The 19,373-nt window shown below is 48.1% G+C and overlaps 1 long non-coding RNA gene across 1 annotated transcript; it reads left to right on the forward strand.

The window, feature by feature from the left end:
- Nucleotides 1-660: 660 nt before the first annotated feature.
- LOC112946736 lies at nucleotides 661-15,821 on the forward strand. The gene is made up of 3 exons (XR_003249285.1): nucleotides 661-800; nucleotides 13,865-14,045; nucleotides 15,757-15,821. It is a non-coding gene; the product is annotated as an uncharacterized LOC112946736 (long non-coding RNA).
- Nucleotides 15,822-19,373: the final 3,552 nt, after the last annotated feature.

The following is a 19,373-nucleotide window of genomic DNA, read 5'->3' on the forward strand; positions in this document are numbered from 1 at the left end:
AAGGAAAAATTTAAAATGGCTTCAATGTGAATGTTTTAAAAAGAAAATGGAGCAAAAGACAGCTCAGTGTGAATGTTCTCAGCCATTTTATCTACAAGAATTTGAAGCATTCCCTGGAGAATATTCGGCAGACACACATGCCATAGGAAATAATAGTGCTATCCTGATGGTTAATACTGTTTTCTTCTTCTTTTTGTAGGTTTGGAGAGCAGGTAACGCAGATCTTCCGTGACTAGCGACCAGGTTGTGCAGTGACCCTGGGCAGGGAGCCGGAGAGCGTTTCCTGGGCTGTGCCGGCTGAGGCCGCGGCAGCTCCCACGCACGCGGCAGCGCGGGCCGGGGCTGCCGGCTCAGCRGTGGTGAGTGCTCTTTGCCCACGCCTGGGGCAGTGGAGGGCTGAAGCTCCAGAGCTGGCGCTGGGAGCTCTGCTTCCCAGGCCAACATTAGGGTGCGCGGGGCAGAGGATAGAGTGCGATGGCAGGGTAGGAAATTCTATCCTGTTTTGGACATTGGTGTGTTTTTTTCTATTGAAAACTGCTTTTGAGAATTGCAAAGACTGAAAGAAAAAAAGGTGGAGTTTTTTTTAAATTAAAAAGCAAAGAGATTTTTACCTTTTTTTTTTTTTTTTTTTTTTTTTTTTCCAGAACTTTGCTGAAGGCATCGTACTCCAGCAGAAGATTGGGCAACCTAAAGCAATGTCAAGAATAGTCTGTGCATGAGTGGTCAATCCTTTCTGTACATACAACAACCCCAAACCCCAGAGAGATCCTGAGCAGGATTTGCTTCTGCTTTATATAAAGGTGGGTGCAAAGTGTAAGGAAGAAGATATCTAGAGCTTTAAAATAAGAGGAGACACTGCTTAATATGCAAAATTTTGATCTCCAGTATCCCATGAGTCTAAGGACCAGAGTGAAATGACTGCTGCAGAGAATCAGAAGCAAGATGGGWAGGGATTTTTACTTAGGGTGCTTGAAATTTGTTTTGATGTTTTTTGCCTTTCTTTTTTTTTTCCTACTTTAACTGAATAATATGCATTTTAATGAAAGGAAGCAGAAGTCTCTTGCTTGTTACAAACCCATTATCCTTCAATTTAAGATGTGAGAATTAAAAATAAAGATGTAAATGGCCTTCCAGAGCAGTGTTAAGGGAAGCTGGCCTTAAGAAGGTGTATCGTAAGATTGAAAAATGTCCCCCAAATCTGTTGGGCATTCTTGAATTCTCACCAAAGAGAAAAAGAAAAATTAAAAAGGCGGGGGAGGAAGGGGAAAGGAGAGACAAATAAGCTCAGTTTTCTCCTATGCAAAGTTTATAATCCATTTATAACCAAATTGTCTGGGGYATGTCTGACTGTAGYAGGGTTTTTTGGTTTTGTTTTTCTGGCTTTGGGCTCCCAACATGAGCACCAGGGAAGCTGTTGGAAATGAGTGGCTGGTGCTGGAAAGCAGAACGTGTAGATTGGGCAGATGCAGTTGTCTGTAGCTTGGGGCGAAGCTGGAGCGGTTTCCTCTGCTCTCCGAGTGGGTTTGCGGCTCTCTGTCGGCTGKTGCCGAAGCGGGGAGGTCAAGCAGTGCTCCTGACAGGGTGCAGGRTGCTGAACAGGAGCGGGCACCTTGTGGAGCAGGGGGAACCATTTCCACCTTCTTGCCACTSAGTGAGTCTCCTGGTAGAATGGGTGACTTGGGAGTAGTCACGACCGAGCACAGAATCAGCGTGTGATTCTATGAATCAGAAGTCTTGCTTGTTTTGAATTCCTGCTTTCGTTCCTCTCTGGCTGAATGATGAAACCCGCTGGCCCTGGGRTGGGTAGGGAGGGACATCACAACCTGCCGCCTGCGCGGCTCGTGCATCTGCCAGCTCGTGCGCCTGCCAGCTCGTGTGCCTGGAGCTCCCGCCCGGACCCCCTGCTTGGCGCCACCCCGTGTGTCCCTTTGCCAGGGACACTGCAGGGTGGATCTGGGCACAACCACACAGTCACTATGAAATGCTGCTTCCTGYTGAGGCAGGAGCGGTGCCGGTGGCTGCTGCGGGCGACGCTCTGCAGAGCRCAGCTGAAGTTTCCGTCCAGCTTGTGTGTTCTGGCACTCGTGCATTGCATGAGCCTGTAGGAAACTGCAGACTCCCCAAGGTCTCTTTCCCTCTGGCTTYGCCAGAGTATTTATGATCTCCAAGTTGAGGTTTATGTTGGCTGCGGTGACCTTTTGTAAATTAATCTTCCTTATTGCCTCATTATGTGCGCTTGAAAAATATTTCAATTACGACAGATTAGCATTTTATTAATATGATACATATCCAGGATGTTTTCAGGCAGCTGCAAAAGAGAGATGGAATTTCAAAGCAAATGGGACCGAAGATAAAATCTCTCAGTTGGAAAAGTTATGCCTGAAACCTCCTCTGTGTTGCAGTCTTTGCAGAAGATGGCTTTGAACTGACTAGTGCAGAGCAAAACAGAAATTGTCGTGTTGCTGATCTGGATGGATGCTTGGTAAGCGCAGGAAACGCTGCTGCGTTTTGAAGTGCGCTCGAAAGGCTGCTTGTGGGTGCAGGCAGCGTTTCGACAGTGTTGTTTCTCTAGGAGGATGTTATTTGATCAAGGAAACCTCCCTGTCTCAATGGTTTTAGTTTTACAAGGAAACTGAGGGGCAGAGAGGCCCGAGTGCCTCCCCGGTGGCAGCCTGCTGTGCACGGGACCCGCTCGCTGCGGAGCAGCTTGCAGGGCGGGTCTGGCAAGGCCTGTGGAGGGTTTGGAGGCCGTGCAGCTCCRTGCTGCTGTGCAGCTCCATGCTGCCGTGCCATGAGCCACGCGTCCCTGCAGCTTGCCTGGAGCAYGTTAGCACCTCCAGATGGGCTCCTGGGGGGCTGCCCCAGCCGATTTGCTTGAGGTCACACAGAGAATCACGATGAYCTGCTACTGAATCCAGGCTTGTATTCACCAATGTACATGACTTTTGCATTTGTAAGGTAGGCCTTTGGAGTTAATGCCAACCACATACGGTATTAGTTGAGCTGCTACTCAAAACTGCACCAGCACCGGACCCCAGAAGCTCCCACGTGGCACTGTCGGTGGTAGGAGTCCTGCAGGGAGGATCCCTTGAAGCAGCAGCAGAGCTGGACTTGCAAGGCCCTTTCCAGTGGAGGTTCCCAAAGCTTAACCCAGGTGAGCAAACATTGGAGTCACTCCCCAGCTGGTCACCTGTCTGCAAAGGTGCTGGGGTGTCTGGAGCCGGGTCCTGCTCATGAGCACACTGAAATGAGCTGGGAAGGCCAGATGTTACAGGGGGCCAGATAGACCTGTGACATCCRTGTGGGAAAAGTCATTCCTTCAGGAAACAAGGTGACCATAAAGTGACTGCCATTGGAGTTAAGGGACTGGGCTTGTACTMTGGGCTTCTCCTGTGCTGCGACCCTGGTTCCATTTGCTTTTGGGTGTGCGTACCCACTCCCCCTTTTTTTTCCTTTTTAATGTCAGAACTGTTCTTGTGCTGAATCTTCTTTTCCCCACTTCCCTCTCTCAGCTCTGCCAGCATTGCCTCATTCCTGTGTCCTTAGAAGGGAACTCTTCCTTGGATCTCTTTCACAGTTTAGCTCAGATGGGTTCTTTCCTTCCCTCTCCTCTCCATCTTCACTCTTCACACCTCCTTGCTCTTCTCCCCCGCTTTTACCCACCTCCTCTTCCTCGCTTCACACACCAGCTGTGTTCACCTCCAGTTTTATCGTGCGAGTTGGRAACACGTGAAACCGCTTCCCTGGCCCTGTTGCTGTATGTGTGTGTCCGTGCGCTACTAGCTCCCTGGAGAGCTGGTGCCGGCAAACCTGGGAATCTCCTTCCCTGAACTCTGTGTTGCCATGAGGCTGGAGCCTCCCCTCGTCCCACTTTCGGGGCTGGGTGTCAGGGAGCAGCACTAGTCCAGGCTGGGGTGTCCTTGGGTGCAGAGGACGAACAGTTCCTCGAGGTGGCTTCAGGGCCAGCTACGTGTCCCGCTGGAAGAGCTGCTGCCACGGAGCAGAAGGCAGGGGATGCAGCTGGGTGAAACTCGGGGATGGAACTTAGCTTGTTTCTGGTGCTTGCTCTGTGTCTGACTCCTTGGGGCACGCGCTTTGCGGGGAGTCTTGTCCAGCACTGCTCCTCTAGTGCTTCCATTTGATGATGTTTTATCTTGCAGTCGTTAGCCTGTAAAAGATGATTTCSTGCCTGTTGTTTATTAATTAATTAATAGTAGTTATTCAAATAACAGAAAAAAAATGCAATGGCCAAAAGGTGAGATTGTTCTTATCACCACTTTGTTACCTCTGGGAGAAGATGCTTTGCTGTGTAACAGGATTCAGCAGTGATTAGAGAACAGGCTCCTGATGTAGGTAAGAGCATCCTGAGTGAGTCCCAGCCTTGGTGGAGCTTATGGGTGAGGAAGGACYTTGTGGTTCTGCGTGAGGCCTCCTCGTGCTGTTCCTCTCTGCACTGAAGGCTCAGCAGGTACCTGGCCCAGTGTTAGAGGGGAACTCTGCAGCTGGCRCCTGGCATTGCCCAGGCTGGGAACAACCCATCCCTTGCCCTGTCCCTGCTTTTGTTCCATGCTCAGACAAGTCCCTTGGCTTCTCTCTGCTTCTTCTTTGTTTCTTCTGTCTGTGCTTTTTCCACCATCTCCCTCCTCCTTTTTCTGTTCCCAGTCTAATGCCTGCATAGACTCCAAATTCAGTCCCCATAGATAGCGCAGCAAGGGCATGTTTTTGTTATAGATTATTCCTTTCTTTTTTCTTTTTTTTTTTTTTTTTTTTTTTTTTTTTTTTTTTTTTTTTTTCTCCCTCCTCCTTTTTCTGTTCCCAGTCTAATGCCTGCATAGACTCCAAATTCAGTCCCCATAGATAGCGCAGCAAGGGCATGTTTTTGTTATAGATTATTCCTTTCTTTTTTTTTTTTTTTTTTTTTTAATTCTTTGGTGCCATATATAATAAATGGAAAGAGAAAACCATTCAGAGAAATAAGAACGTTTGTCTGCCAAAACTAGCAAATAATTCATGAGCAAGGTAAAACCCATGACAACTAATATCTTGCATTTATTATGGATTCCCTATCAAGTACATGGTGCCTGTTTTTCATAACAAGTTAGCTTGAATTATAGCTCTTTACCTTTGTTCTTGTGCCAGCTYGTAGTTTGAGCTTGACTTGCCCAGGATATTCAATAGTTTTCCAGTAGTTTTAGAAGTACTTTTAGAAAGTTTTCTAGTGGTGCCTTTTCCAGGATAGGATTATGCAAAGGGCCTTTTCTGTCGTCTGGAAGGAGCTATTTACAGCAGCTGGAATATCAGGACAACAAGATAGGATTTAGAATGAAGATGTTTTATTTTGGGGGGGGGGGTGAATGGAAAGTCCAAAGGAAAATTCTGCTTTTGTATTGGAGATCAGCTTGGAGGCTTTGCTTTCCTTTCTAAATGTGTTCTGTCATAGTGTGACTGGCTCCTGAGGCTTTAACAGAAAACTCAGAGATACACTAAGGAACAGAACAACAAATGTGAGTGCTGGACAGGGTACCCTTCAGCAACAGTATTTTTGGAGGCCTGTCCTGGCAAAGGCCAAATATTTTGCTTGATGAATCTGTCTGTGTCAAACTGGTAGAAAGGAGGGGAATATATTTTACCAAGGGGAAAATGCCCAGGGAGTTAAAGGTTGCAAAATAGGCAAAGACAATAGGCATAGGCAACTTGCTGCCCTTGACCTGTACAAATCAGCTAAGCTGTGCAGAAATCCAAAGCAAGAGTCTTTCCTTCTCCCCCTTGGGCTTTCCTGTCCTCGTCTTGCAGAGGGAGAGCACAGAYGAGAGCTGTGTTTGGTGCAGGTTGGGTGCTGCTGTGATGAGGGGAGTTGCAAGCCGTGCTCCCCGGGTGCCTCTAACGCCTCCTGCGGCTCCCCGGGAAGCGAGTGAAGAGCACTTGCTTTCCGTAGGGCTCGTGAGGCTGCGGGAGAGGATAATTATTCCTCTCCTTGGCATCTCCAGCGTAGCAGTAAAGCTCCGACTCAACATCATGCCCTCTGTATGATACCTAAATGCYGTCATTTCCACAAACATTTACTGATGTCAAGTCAATAAAAGAGCTTTAGACCCCTTGTTGTGCTAGGGCTGGGTTCGTGCTGCCACCTCCTCGCCAGGCTGCCACTGCTGCAGCGTTAAGTGCTTTAAATCCCAGCCTGTCTCCTTTGGATGCAGACCCGCATAAGACATCTGGTCAGGGCTGTCACTTGATTTATCTAGATAWCCGTAAATGATGTTTTGAAGCCTGCCTTACTGGAGTTTTTTCTTTTTTGTGTGTGTGTCATACTGTCTTTTCTTTGGAGTGTGATAGATGTGTACATTAAGGCAAATATTTTAAGCATACTTGAAAGTCAGGGAGGTTTTCTTGGGCCACATGAAGTGCATGGAAATGGCATGTACATAGGAGGGCAATGCAGCTGGGGATGCCATTTTGGGAAGGGCTGGATAAAAATGCTTTGGGAATAGAGATGAGACAAAATCATTCCTTCCCTAAAAACTTGGCTGGATTAATTTCTGTGCTTCTCTTATTCCAGTTGAAGTCTAAGAGTACACCTACACGAGGAGGTAGGAGACAGCCTTTATGAACTGCAGGGCCACCTTAAAGCTTCATTATTTTTAATCACCCTGGATTAGGGAGTCTGCTTGCGCGTGCCCCAGCGCTGCTCCTGCTGGGCTCTGCCGTTAATTCTGCCAGCTGGAGCCGCGCTTCAGAGTTGTCATTACGCTGCGCGTCGGACAGAACTATCCCTGATAAAATTCCACTGAGGGCAATGAAAAGATGAGTCTGGTTTTCTGGAAATTTATTTTCTGTCTAGCCTGCCTCTATTAATTTCTTCCCCTTGCCTTTGTCCGTGACCTCACTCAAAAACAGCGTGGTTAAGCCAGGAGTGTTCCGGGATACTGAATTTGTGCAGAAGTTGTTTTGTGGATGTTTTTTCACGCACACTGTTTAAGTACCAAGCTAAATTATTTGGATAAGATAACTGAGAGAAGGAGAGACTATTTCTAGAAGATATTTTCTCCCTACACCCCTGACGAGTCAGCATGTTTAGCACATCTGATCTTTTTAATCTGTTCCTATTACAAAGATTTGAAGTAGTATCCAAAAAAGTGCTGATCCCGTCAGGATGGCACTTGAGCAGTCAGCGCTTTGTCACGGCTCTGCTGCCAGCCCCCTCTGTGCTCTTCATATCGCTTCTTATCTCTCCCAAGGCCTGGCTGGAGGAGAAGCCCAGCAGGCTGGTGTCCACAGATAAACCTCACAGGAGCCCTGGCTCCTTTTGCATGTGTCATTCTTTGTCCTTCTCTTTTGTTTTTTTCCTAACAAAACTGTGGGAGCAATTAGAGCAATTGTTTTGGTGCCATTGGTTTCCCCATGTTTCTCTTTGTGTGTGAGTTATTATTATTATTTTAATYGCCTTTCTGTTTAATGTGCACTTCTAGCTGCACAAGCCCTGAGCACAAGCTGATTGACAAAATATTTGGTAGATTGACTGAAATAGAGATGCTGCTTTTCCCCTTTGGAAAGATCCTGACCAATTTTAGGAAGAGATGGGGCAAAACGAGAGGTCTAAATGAGTTTTGACACTCCAGGACGTTCTACCCTTTGCGAAAAGGATTTTACTATAAATGTCCAGTGCTGGTTCTAACATATTTTATGGGACAGGAGGGAGTATTATGGGGCAGTCTCTCCTGTTATCTTCCTAACATATCAGTAGAATTCCAGGAGAACTACGCTTGGTATTTTGGTTTTAAGAGGGAAAAATTATTAGCAAATCATAAATGTTTTCCGAGTTCCTCTCCGCCTCTGCCGCCTTCGCTGCGAGCTCCGGCACGGCCGGATGCGCCAGCAGAGGTTGGGCTGCCCGGGGCTGTGCGTGCAGCGTGTCCCACCGGGCCGCAGCTTTGCCGGAACAGCCCGTGCCCTCCGAGGCGCTGGCGGCTCCGCTCGGGATCACGCTTCGCTGCCCGCTCTCGCCTGGCGCCCGGTGCCCTCCGCTTCGTTTCACAGCTGAGGGGCGAGCACGGGCTCAGCAGCGTCTCCACGGAGGGGCGGACGGACGTAATGGGGTGGGAGAAGCCYGGTGGGTTTTTCTTTTCTTTGCCCTAAAGGCGTGACCAAAAATCCCCCGAGAACATCACCCAGCTGCAGTCGGTACCTTGCGCTCACGTGTGTGCGCGGAGATCGGCTACCTTGGTGCACAGATAAACGGAGCAAAAATCAATATGTTGCCGCTGTTAGGTGGATAATGGTGGGTTGGGCCTTTGGCACTAGGGTCAGTTCTCTAGCATGTAGTGAGCAGAGCTGTTCTTAATGCTTTGGAGCAGTAAAAAATGATTAATAATTAAATATATATGCCTTTTCCGTTCCACTTTTCTTGAAAGGCATGCTCTTATAGATCATGATATCCCAGAGGTTTTTAAGAAGATGGATGCACTGACTGTTATTTTGACCTTTGTTTAAATTCAGTTTCTTGTACTCCTTCCTGGCCCAACTTCCGTGTTGTTACCTTCATCAATTGTAACTCTCCCCATCCCCAAACTGTAGGCAGGAAAACGTGACTAGTAATTAACCCATGGATAAGAGCAACCATGTGGAGCGACCAGGGGGCTCTCGAGACAAATGCCCAGTCTCTGGCAGCTGCTGATACATAAATTTCTTAGAGAAAAGTGCAAGAAACAGCAGCACTCAAAAAGCAGGTATGTTGGAGATCTCTGCAGGGGCAAACCCCTGTCTCGTGGTTTGCTTCATTTTCCTTGGTAGTAACTCTAGTCATTTGAGCTGCCCTTTTACTACATCTGAATGTTGAGCTAATGTTCTCACAGACCCAGTCATGATGGCTCTGGCATTACTTTTTTTGAGGGATAGTAGCTAATTTAGTCTGTTGCTATGTATATACATAATCCGCCTTGTTTTACCCTTGTGAGTGTTACTGGGCTTTAAAAGCACAAAATTTGAATGCCCAGTCATGCAGTGTTGAATAACTCTCTGAACCTCTTTGTGGTTAGATTTAGTTTCAACTTCTAAAATAACTTTGTACATTTACCAAACCAATCAAGCCAGCTCCGTGCTCCAATTGTTCGGTCGTGTGACTGCGAGGCAGTTTAGCTCTACTATGCTTTGAACATAAATGCAGACATTCATGCTGATTTCTTGCTGATTCCGGTCAGTGGTGGCATAGCTTTCCTGAAGGGCTTCTTTCTCTCTCTTTTCATTTTCCCCCTTTTGCATCCATGACTTTAGATAGCTGTAGTTCAATGCTGAAGTAATCTAAATATTGTGTCAGATTGTAGCAGCAAGTAGGGAAGTGGCAATAGCTGCTCTATAGTTAGTTCTGCTGGAAAAATTCATCCCCAAAAGTGATGCTGGGAGAACAACCACAAAGGAGTCTCTCAGGGTGAGCTCAATATCTGAAGTAGTTTTAAATCCTGTATGAAAAGAAGAGGCTTGATTAAATCATAAAGCAAGCAAAGYCTCTTTTTTTCCTAATGATACCATAAAACACCAGAGTAATAAAGCATTAATACCAACTTGCTGATGGACGGTCACCTCTGGATGATTTCAGTAAGTACAGGAGTTGCAGGAAAAAGAGGGAATGAATTTCTTTAAAGGGAGTTGGCCTCTTCACAGGAGAAGGTCACAGGTTGAAAAGCAGGATGTTGTGGCCTTGCTAAGGCCAGGAGGGCTTGCTGGAGAGCAGCGAGTCGGTGTGTGCTCCACGTGGGGCYGAGCAGCATCCCATGCTGTGGGGCTAGAGCACCCATGCGCTGGCTCGGCTCCATCCTGTGCAAGTCAGTGGCTCTTTAATAGGAGATCTCGGTGACTCCTTTCCAGTACATCCCCAGGGATGTGCTGAGGGAAATGGAAGAAAACCTGACAGCTCTAATTCACCCTTAGGTACCGGTTGTATTTGTGGATTTCCATGTCATGYGCAGAAGTGCTGCAAAGTGACTCGATTCTCTCCCTCTCAAAGTTGACCTGCTGCATGGCCAGGCTGCCTGTGCCAAAGCACTTTCAGGGAGCACAGAGAGAAGACATGGAGCAGCGCGCTCGGTTTTCCCCTCCTTTAAACTCTGTGCCTTTTGAAGCAGGACTTGAGTTTTGCCTCCCAGCTCTGGAGCCAACCCAAGTCCGTGCCCCCCAGGTGGCTGTTTGAGCTGTTCAGGACAATGTGTKTTTCTCTGGCTGCTTCACAGCTGGTGCCTTTTTGGATGAGGGCAGAGGATGGTGGTGACCTGGCAAGACCTCAGTAAAGCTCTTGCATGGGGACCTTGCCCGACCCGCCTGCCTGCTTGTATGGGACAGCGAGCACTGAAGCCTGCTGGGGGAAGAAGCCATGATTTAGTAGTCAGCATGAGCAAGGACGTGATCCCCGTGATGTGACATGGGCTACAGCTTATTGTCATGGCTAAGTCGCAGCCATCTCGTATCGGCTCAGCCTGGGCTGACTGTGACCRCAATCACAGAATCCCAGAATGGCTGAGGTTGGCAGGAACCTCTAGAGATCGTCTAGTCCAACCCACTGCTCCCACAGGGACACCCAGAGCACGGGGCACCCGGTCGCATCCAGGCGGGTTTGGAAGATCTGCAGGGAAGGAGGCTCCACAGCCTCCCTGGGCAGCCTGTGCCAGGGCTCTGGCACCCTCACAGGAAAGAAGTTCTTTCTCACATGGAGATGGAAGTTCCTGGGTTTGAACTCATATCCCTTACGCCTTGTACTGTCACTGGCCACCACCAGGAAAAATTTGGCCCCCTGCTACCTACATTCTTCCCTCAGGTACTTATAGATATTGATCAAGTCTCCTCTCAATCTTCTCCAGGCTAAACAGGCCCAGTCTTTTCTCACGAGAGAGATGCTCCAGTGCGTTCATCATCTTTGTTGCCCTCCACTGGACCCTCTCTAGAAGCTCGACATCCCTCTTGTCCTGAGGAACCCAGAACTGCCCCCAATGCTCCAGGTGCGGCCTCCCCAGGGCTGAGCAGAGGGCAAGATCCCCTCCTTCGACCTGCTGGCAATGTCCTCCTGATGCAGCCAGGATCCCATTGGGGCTTCTTGGCCACAAGGCCACTGCTGGCTCATGGTTAACTTATCAACCAGGACTCCCAGATCCCTCTCTGTGGAGCTGCTTTCTAGCAGGTCAACCCCTAAGCTGTCCTGGAACCTGGAGTTATTCATCCTCAGGTGCAGGACCCAGCACTTGTCCTTGCCAAGCCCCATGAGGTTCCTCTCTGCCCAGCTCTCCAGCTTGTCCAGATCCCTCTGAATAGCAGCACAGCCCTCTGGAGYGTTGCCCACTCCACCCGGTTTGGTATCATCTGCAAACTTGCTCAGCACAAGCGCTAAAATGGTTGCATCCCACTTCCCTGCTCCTGGGAATCCTCAGCCTGCGGCGTCGCTGCGAGCGGAAACCCGGCGGGGGCAGCACGGAGGTGGCGTGAGGAGCGGGCTGGGCATCAACCCCCTTTCTGTGCCCCACTATAGAAAAGAGTAGAAGGTTTTCAGCTGCCTGTAATCGAGAATATTTAATTCTTGCAGTCTATTGCAGGCTAAGTTGTTGCCTGAGCACTCACCCTGGCATCGAGCACTCTGCTTCATAGAGCTGTTCCACGCAGGATTAAACTCATGGGTTTTCTTTTCGGTGGTGCTCTAGCTTTACCTCTAAAGATCAAAGAACTGGTTTATTAGATTATTTTATTGTACTTCAGTCACTCTCTTCATTTTTCCTTTTTCTTGTATGTGAAAATGGAAACATGATGGTGCCAGAAAGTAGCAGAAGCCCCTCATTTTTACGTGTGTGATAAGAAGCAGCGAGAAATGGAGTGATGTTGCTTTCTACATTACTGTTGCTCCAAATATTAGTCGTTTGCTTTGTAGCTTTTCATGCAACTAGTTGTATATTAGTCTATATGATTTGGCTGATTATTATATGATTCCTTTGTATATCCTTCAAAGGACATATATGTATATTTTTATATATAATATACACCTATATATATATACACAAACAAATTGAACTGAACAAAATGGAAACTTTCTCAGGATAATCTGACATGTTTGATAGGTATAGTGGTAATTTTTAACAAGAGCAAATTCAGAGTTTTGGGATATATTTGGAAGATGCTGGTTTTGTGAGGAAAGCCTGCCTTTAAAGCCCCCCCATAATGTGGGATTGCTTGTGGTCGCTGTGGTCCTGTTCTACTTTAATTWGTTTGCTGCTGTTGCTTTCTCTGGGGGCTGTGGCTGCTGCTCCACGAGCAGATCCGCGGGAGCCACGCGAAGGCCACTGCGCTCGGCCCCGGCGCRATCCGGAGCGTCGCTACTCGGGTTTGGTCCGGGCCGTCGGGGGGACGAGGGCTCCCTACAGAGCCCCGAGTGGAGAGGTGACGGCGGCTGTGCTCTGCAGCGCGGCCTCCAACTAGCTCAGTCCTCCCCAGGCAGCGTCTCCCTGCGTCCCTGTCACGGGTAGGTCCCAGGGCACCGTCCTCCTTCGTTGAACGTAACGGCGCTTGGGTTTGCTCTGCGGAGGGCGGACACGGGCCAGAGTGTGGGCTGCTCTGGCGCTAGCGCCTCTGCCGCACGCTCTGTATCTGCTCTCCCGGCAAGCTCAGTGCTTGCCTTCAATTAACTGTCTGGAGCGCTGCGGTCCTGATGAGACTCCACAACAAGCATGGGCAAATTATGCTCTGAGCATTTTTAATGGCGCTTTCATGCTTGTGCTCTTGGCTGCTAATCAACGTGAAGAGATGCTCTAACATTTAAAAAGCTCCAGCAAACTTCACCAGAACAACTCACTCAGAGCAAATTGCTGCATTAAAGCTTCAGCTCACTGGAGCTGCAGGATTTCAAATGCCCGTCTGCCTTTGACACGAACCTTTGAGATCTGAAGCTGCACCCACTCCTAAGGTACAAACGCTGGCATGATCCTGGGAATGATCCTGGGAGGGAAAAGCATCACAAGGCTGGGACCCTGGTGCTTCCAAGGACCAGCAGCAGAGCTAGGTTTTAATATTTCTGTCCCTGAGTCTTTCTTCCCTTAAGCAGAGAAACTTCCGCTTGCAAAACTCTTGCCCTTCTTTGCACAGATGTCAGCTTGTGCCTTAGCGCCAGTGAACATTGCAACCATGGCTCTGAATTAGGATCTTTCCCCCAGGATGTTTCTAGGCTGGTCTGTTTTTAGGATGGATTTGCCTTCAGCGATTCTGTAGCCTAAGTTTGCTGAGTATAAAATGGGGCAGGTTTCACATGTTAGGGCTTTGGGGCACTAGTGCTGCTACTGCTATTTAAAATTGCCTGATAAAAAGAGCTGTGGAAAAATAAAGTTTCCATTGTATTAGTTCAAATGTTCTGGATACGTTTTGCCTTTAAGGGACAGCAGAATGATATATAGGAATGATATATAGGATATATAGGATATATTGTTGTTTGCCCTCTTTGGTTTTGTTTCTTTATTTTTCAGTTTTGCATTTAAGCACCGAACGTGCGTCTGCGACAGCATTTACCTCAGCCGTGTCCTTCGCTGTGAAGATCTGCCCCGTCCCGAGGAGGGGGCCCTGGATGCCTTGCAGCCCACGGGGCAGTGGGTGCCCTGCGTGCAGTGAAATTCCTTCGTCCTCCTGTGGATTTAGGCAGGGCGGTTCTCTAAGGCCATCGTGCTACCATGGGATGAACGCGCTGGAAATTAATGTACTGTCAGGCTGGGTTCTGCCTGGGTTTCCCCGTTCCTCTCTTTCCTACCCAATGCAGACAGCGTTTTTTGCAGGATCTCTGTCCCAGACTGCACTTTTTTGCTTCTCCACCTAATGAAGCTTTTTCCTTCACCCCAACTTGTTCACAACACAGACCCTGATGAGATCCCCGTGACGAGCCCACGGATCTGACGTGAGTGTAGCTGCGAACGTGAGTCCGGTGCTGAGAAAGGTTTGGGGAAAAATGGTCATCTTTGTGGCTCAGGACAAAGAATGTTCCGAGAAGAACAGCCCCTGTCTACATCAGCTTCCTGTAGACCTGCCCTGAAAACACTGTAAGTGACTGAAGATTAAATATATCTAGATGGCTGCTAACATTAATGAAACCTACCTGCAGTTAACAGTTGCTCTCAATGTAGTCGCTCACTCAGGCAGTTTGGCAGCGTGAGCTGCAGTGTCAGGTGCAGTGTCAGTGTGAGCTGCGGATGCTGACAGTCCTCGCCACATGGTCCCGTTTCCTCATTCTTCCTTGCAATGTCTTAGTAATATATTCARTTTTTTATACATGCCAAAGCACAGTGTCCCCAGATGACCACCTGTAAATGGCAAGTCATTCATTAAACAGGAAAACACAGAAGCAGGAAGGAGTCRCCTCTTGATGGCCTGAGCCTGAAAACACGAGCGCCTGGGCAGGAATGTCCCTCACTCCCTGTATYTCCTCGCAGCGGTGCCTTGGTGCCAGCAAGGGCCGGGTCCCACCGCACTGCCCTCCAGCTGGCAGCTCTGGCACCTTGAGTTTGGCTGGCAGTGCTGTTGCCATCCATGGCCCTTGCACAGCGAAGGGAGAGACCCAACAGCACCAGCAGGTCCCCTTGATGAAGGCAGTATCGTTGCTGGTCCCGCGTTTGATTTGTCAGGCGCTGGCAGAGGGAGATGCGGTGCCGGAGAAGAGGATCTTCCTCTTCTCTCCCTGTACYGCAGAGCCTTGGACAGAGAGAGCAGCTGCTGCTTTCGGGCATTTCTCCAGTCGTGCTCGCTGCAGCCCTGTGGCACCACAAGTAGTGGGATATTAGCACACTGTGGGCTCCAAGGAAAAGAATGATTTATGGCTGTGATATTCATATTTCAATTTGGGGCTGATTTCAGAGTGTTTTCTCTCATTATAATTATTATGCAAGGCATTATTTGAGACCTGCTTGACAGCAGGACGGTGACTGAAAGAGGAGGAGTGTGGTAGCCGGCTGGGACGTGTGTGGGCAGAGGGAGCCATAAGGACAGACAGGCCCTGCAGGCTGCATCAGGCCCTAAAGCAGAGTCTAGAAAATTCCAGGCGCTGATGGAGAGGGCTGAGCCTTTGTGCTTCATGTGGCCTTTGGAAAACCCTCATGGGCACCTGGGTCCTTTCAGTGCTGTTATGTCCCGAGCCCCCAGTCTGTGCCTGTTCTATAACATGACATGCTTCCTTTATTTGAGCTTCCAATTTATATGTTAATCTAATATATCAGCATTGTTAACAGCACTAATTCATCTGTTTGTCTTCCCAGAGAGTTTCTGCTCTTTGTCTCCAGCTTTGTCTGTGTGTGTGTGTGTATATACATACATATAAAACAACTGGAGAAACTGTTCTGTGTAAAAACTGGTTCTAGGGAGCATCCCATGCCCAGCTGGTCCTTTCTCAGGCTGGTGTATTTGCATACTGCAAATAGATRTCTGTTTGAAAGATACAGAGAAACAGGAGCTGATGTATATTAAAAGAGCAAATATATGAYGAATAAGGTTCATTAAAACATTTATTTTCATTCAGACAACTGATTTTTCTAGTGAATATTATTTACAAGATCTTGGAGAATCAGTTTTGCTGTTTGACTTCAGGGTCCTTAGAAACTGTAGAACTAGTAGACTTTAGCCTCTTGTAGCTGCATTTCAATCACAATTAGGACAATTAGGAGAGGAAAATGAGCTTTTTGGGTTTCTCTTTTTCTTTTTAACTTTTAAAGAATTACAAAAGAAAACGAGAAGGACGAAAATATCCTTTTGCACTTGCAGAAGAGGCTGCAGTCACGCGGAGGTTTGTGCCGAGCTTCTGAGCTCCTCCTGTGCTCAGCCCTCAGCTTCCCTCATCGCCCCGCAGTGAGTATGTGCTGCTTACACATATGTTATACAGTTGATTCAAAACCTTGCAAGCAAGGTATAGTACTATGAGACCTTTGTATTCCTTGGTGTTTGATGTTGGGCTTTTGTGTCCCAGCACAGCAACTTGTGTCCCCTTCAAAACTTGCAAAAAATCAGCCTGCGTGTTTATCCTGCAGAAGACGCATCACTAAYGTGTTCACATGGTGCTTCCTTTGAATTCCAGCATGCTTCACACGGGCACCAATATAACCCAAGCTGTGGCACATGGTGTTAGGACCCCTTAACGATGGGGGCCCTGTGCTGCAATATCGTGAGTCCGCTGCAATATTGTGGGCCGGAGCTGCGCAGCCGGAGCCAGGCATGATCCTTGCTGTGCAGTGACCTCTGCAGCAGGACGGAGGCTGCAGGCCGTGCTAGCCCCGCCGCTGCTGCACCCACTGCTGCCCGCAGCTCCAGGTTAATGGGTCGAATGAAGTTAAATTTGTACCGAGTTTACAAGGTACGTCCCCATTTTCTGACTGAGTGAAAATGGCGATAACTTGCATGTGCTGCTGACATCAGCAGTGTTAGAAAARTGCCACAATTAATCATCTTGATAACACCTGAATGAGGAAAGSTGAAAGCTTGTGATAATGGCAAAGTTCTATAAGAGCAGTGTGGAGATCTAAGTGTAACTCTTGCAGAATTTTAAGGGTTTTTTTTTTTTTTATTTGAAATTACATCTGTTTATTGTTGAGTTTTCTCTTTTATGGTAATGATTGGTTTGCAGTTGGACTTGATCTTGAAGGTCCTTTCCAACCATATTTTTTTTCCCTTGCAAAGGCTTTAGGCCCACACTTCTGGTGGAAATAAGTGTTGGTGCTGSCAGAGATTCATCAAATAGAAAACTTGCTTGAGTGGTAAATGTCCATAGGTGACCATTTTAGTGGCTCTGTTAGATGTWCTATGGCACAGTCTCAGGAATGAATTTGAGTTGGGCCCTGTTATGCTGGGCACTTCAGCATATAGGAGCATATCCACACTTAATATGGATTATGCTACAGCATAATCCATATTGCACAGAGCACCTGCTCACTGCTTTGTGTCCTCTTTTAATAATCAATCATGATATTATCTCCGATAGCACTGAGCAAGGAAAAAGCAAGTGAGCCTCCCCTTGATACTTTTATTCATCAATTATAAATGAGATATCCCTTTCTGCAGATTAAGTGTTGCAGTTGCGTGCGGGGTGTGTGATCCATGGACAAACCAGACTCTGACAGAAAGCTCCAGACTTGCTAGATTGCTTCCAGGGCAGACTTGCAGCTTCACCAACATGTACAGATTTATAGCATGGGCCGAGCTGCATCTGGTTCTTGTCTTTCCAAAACCAGAAGCAATTAGTGCTGCAATATAAACATTATCTGCTTTTCGCTTCCAGCGAAACAATATGGAAAATGGAAGAAAGAAGTAGCAAAACRATTGAAATCAAAGGCTTTACGTGGCGTGCACCAAGAGTTACCTACTTGTGTAGAACTCTGGAGAAGCTCTGCACTTCTTTGGTTCAGATCACTCAGTTTTTCATTCCCCTTCAAATCCAGAAAATATCTGTTTTTCCCCATTAAAGCACAGCAAGAGAAGGGTCTGCTGAAGMAAGTACTTTATGTAGTCAAGGACTCAATTATGCATCAGTGGATTCAATTTATAGAGCAGAGAGCATCAGTCTTGGACGAAGCCAGTCGCCCCCACAGAGCACTAAAGCACACGCTGACAGGATGAATTAAATAGAGTGCTAGCCAGAAGTCCCTTCTTCGAAAAGGTAATTCGATTCAGTCCTGCAGAAATTAGACTCCTGAAGCGGGATATGTGCATTTTGTTTGGAATAGCTCAGAAACCATAGAAAAAAAGAGCAAGTTTATTACTGGCAGGGTGATTCTTGGGTGAAAACTCCTGTTTTGGTACAGGCACAGAAGTCTTCGGGAATAATCAAGTGAGTAGACACAGCTACACTCATACCTAGTGCCTTAGGTTCTCTGCAGACTATGAGCATCTCAGACTGTGGCTAYGATCAATTTTTCCTAGCTGTGTTCTTATGTAAGCGAGCAGTGTGTGTGACGTCTTGGATAAGGCGGATGCTATAAAACGTGTAGAAGACTTCAGAGCACCAAACTCCATCTTTCTTGTTTCTGCTGGTTACACGACCAAGCAAATACGTTTTGTGATAAACTGAGTGTGTCTCCCTGTGTGCCTGGATACTATAAACACTGTTTTAATATGCAGAAACTGTCATGTGAGAGGTGGAGAAAAGGTTAGGGATTCAGAATGAGGCTGCTTCTGTTACTGTTTGTTTTGCATGGCATGAAAAGCTTTTAGATGGTGTGATCTGGCCACATGCAACCTTAGCAAGTTGGTAGATCTAATACTTTGTTGTTACAGACAACCAGATCGTGGTTCTCGAGTGCTCCCGTGCTTCTGCACTGCTCAGCTTTGCTGCCTTTTCCTGATGGAAGGAGGAATATCCTTTCCAACCCTAAGACTTTTCTATTTGGGAGAGGTTTTATGGAAGCAGGATGTATTATGCGCCAGAACTAGGGGATTTTTACTCCCAGTCCGTGCTGCAGAGGCCCACGGAGTTATAACCAAGCTGTCTTGAGCCCATGAGCTCGACAGAGGCCTTGAAGTCATCTAAGGCCCCCTTGGGTGCTGCAGCGCTGGTTTCCTGCCAGCAGCAGGGAGGCAATGTGCGTTTCTGCCCGTGCGCCCTGCCGGGAAAGCAGCCCTCGGTTCCCGTGAGCCGCCGTGAGAGGTGAGCGGCACAGAGCGAGCCGCGGTGGAGGGCTCTGCTCCAGGGCCTGCGCCAGCCTCGCTCACCGCCACAGGAAAGCCTTGGCGGATAGCGGGGGCCTTCCGAAACACTCRGCCTCTTCCTTCTCTTCCCCATAGCAAGTTACTCTCCAAGGCTGGGCTGTCTGCAAATAGCACCCTGAGGTCTGACCCGTGCCATGTGGAGACCTGCAGTGAGTTTTGCAGATGTTTTTCACGCGGTTGTTGGCAGGGCCTCAGGCTGCCGTGGCTCCCTCCGCTGACTCCTGCACTTGCATTTCCAATTTGCCGTACGTGAAGGCGCAATCTATCACGGGCAGCCTTTCCACCGGMCATTAATTCCCGCTGACGGGCTGATTGACTGGGCTCTCGCGCTGCCTCGCTTTGTGCATTAACAGGAAGAGCAAAAATGCAGGGACCTGCTTACGTGGTGACTTAGAGGAATAAAGACAAAAAGAGGAAAGAAAAAAAAAGGCAAAGAGGTGATAGCCAATTTGTCAGGATTCACGCAGTGAGTGAGTTCACCTCCTCTGAGTTATCTAAAATTGCATTTGACTGGTGGCAACCTTAATGGGCCGACTGTCATTTTGACTGACAGCGCCGCTCCGAGGTGTGACGAAGCGGCTGTAGCTGAACTGCGGGAGCGGTGACAGGGCTGGCCTGGGCTCCGTGGGTGCCTGCGGGCGGCAGAGCCAGCCCCAGCCCAAGGCTGCAGTGCTGCGAGCTGG

The sequence above is a fragment of the Nothoprocta perdicaria genome, unplaced genomic scaffold, assembly GCF_003342845.1.
Source record: "Nothoprocta perdicaria isolate Ctin4 unplaced genomic scaffold, notPer1 scaffold_214, whole genome shotgun sequence".
Lineage (NCBI taxonomy): Eukaryota > Metazoa > Chordata > Aves > Tinamiformes > Tinamidae > Nothoprocta > Nothoprocta perdicaria.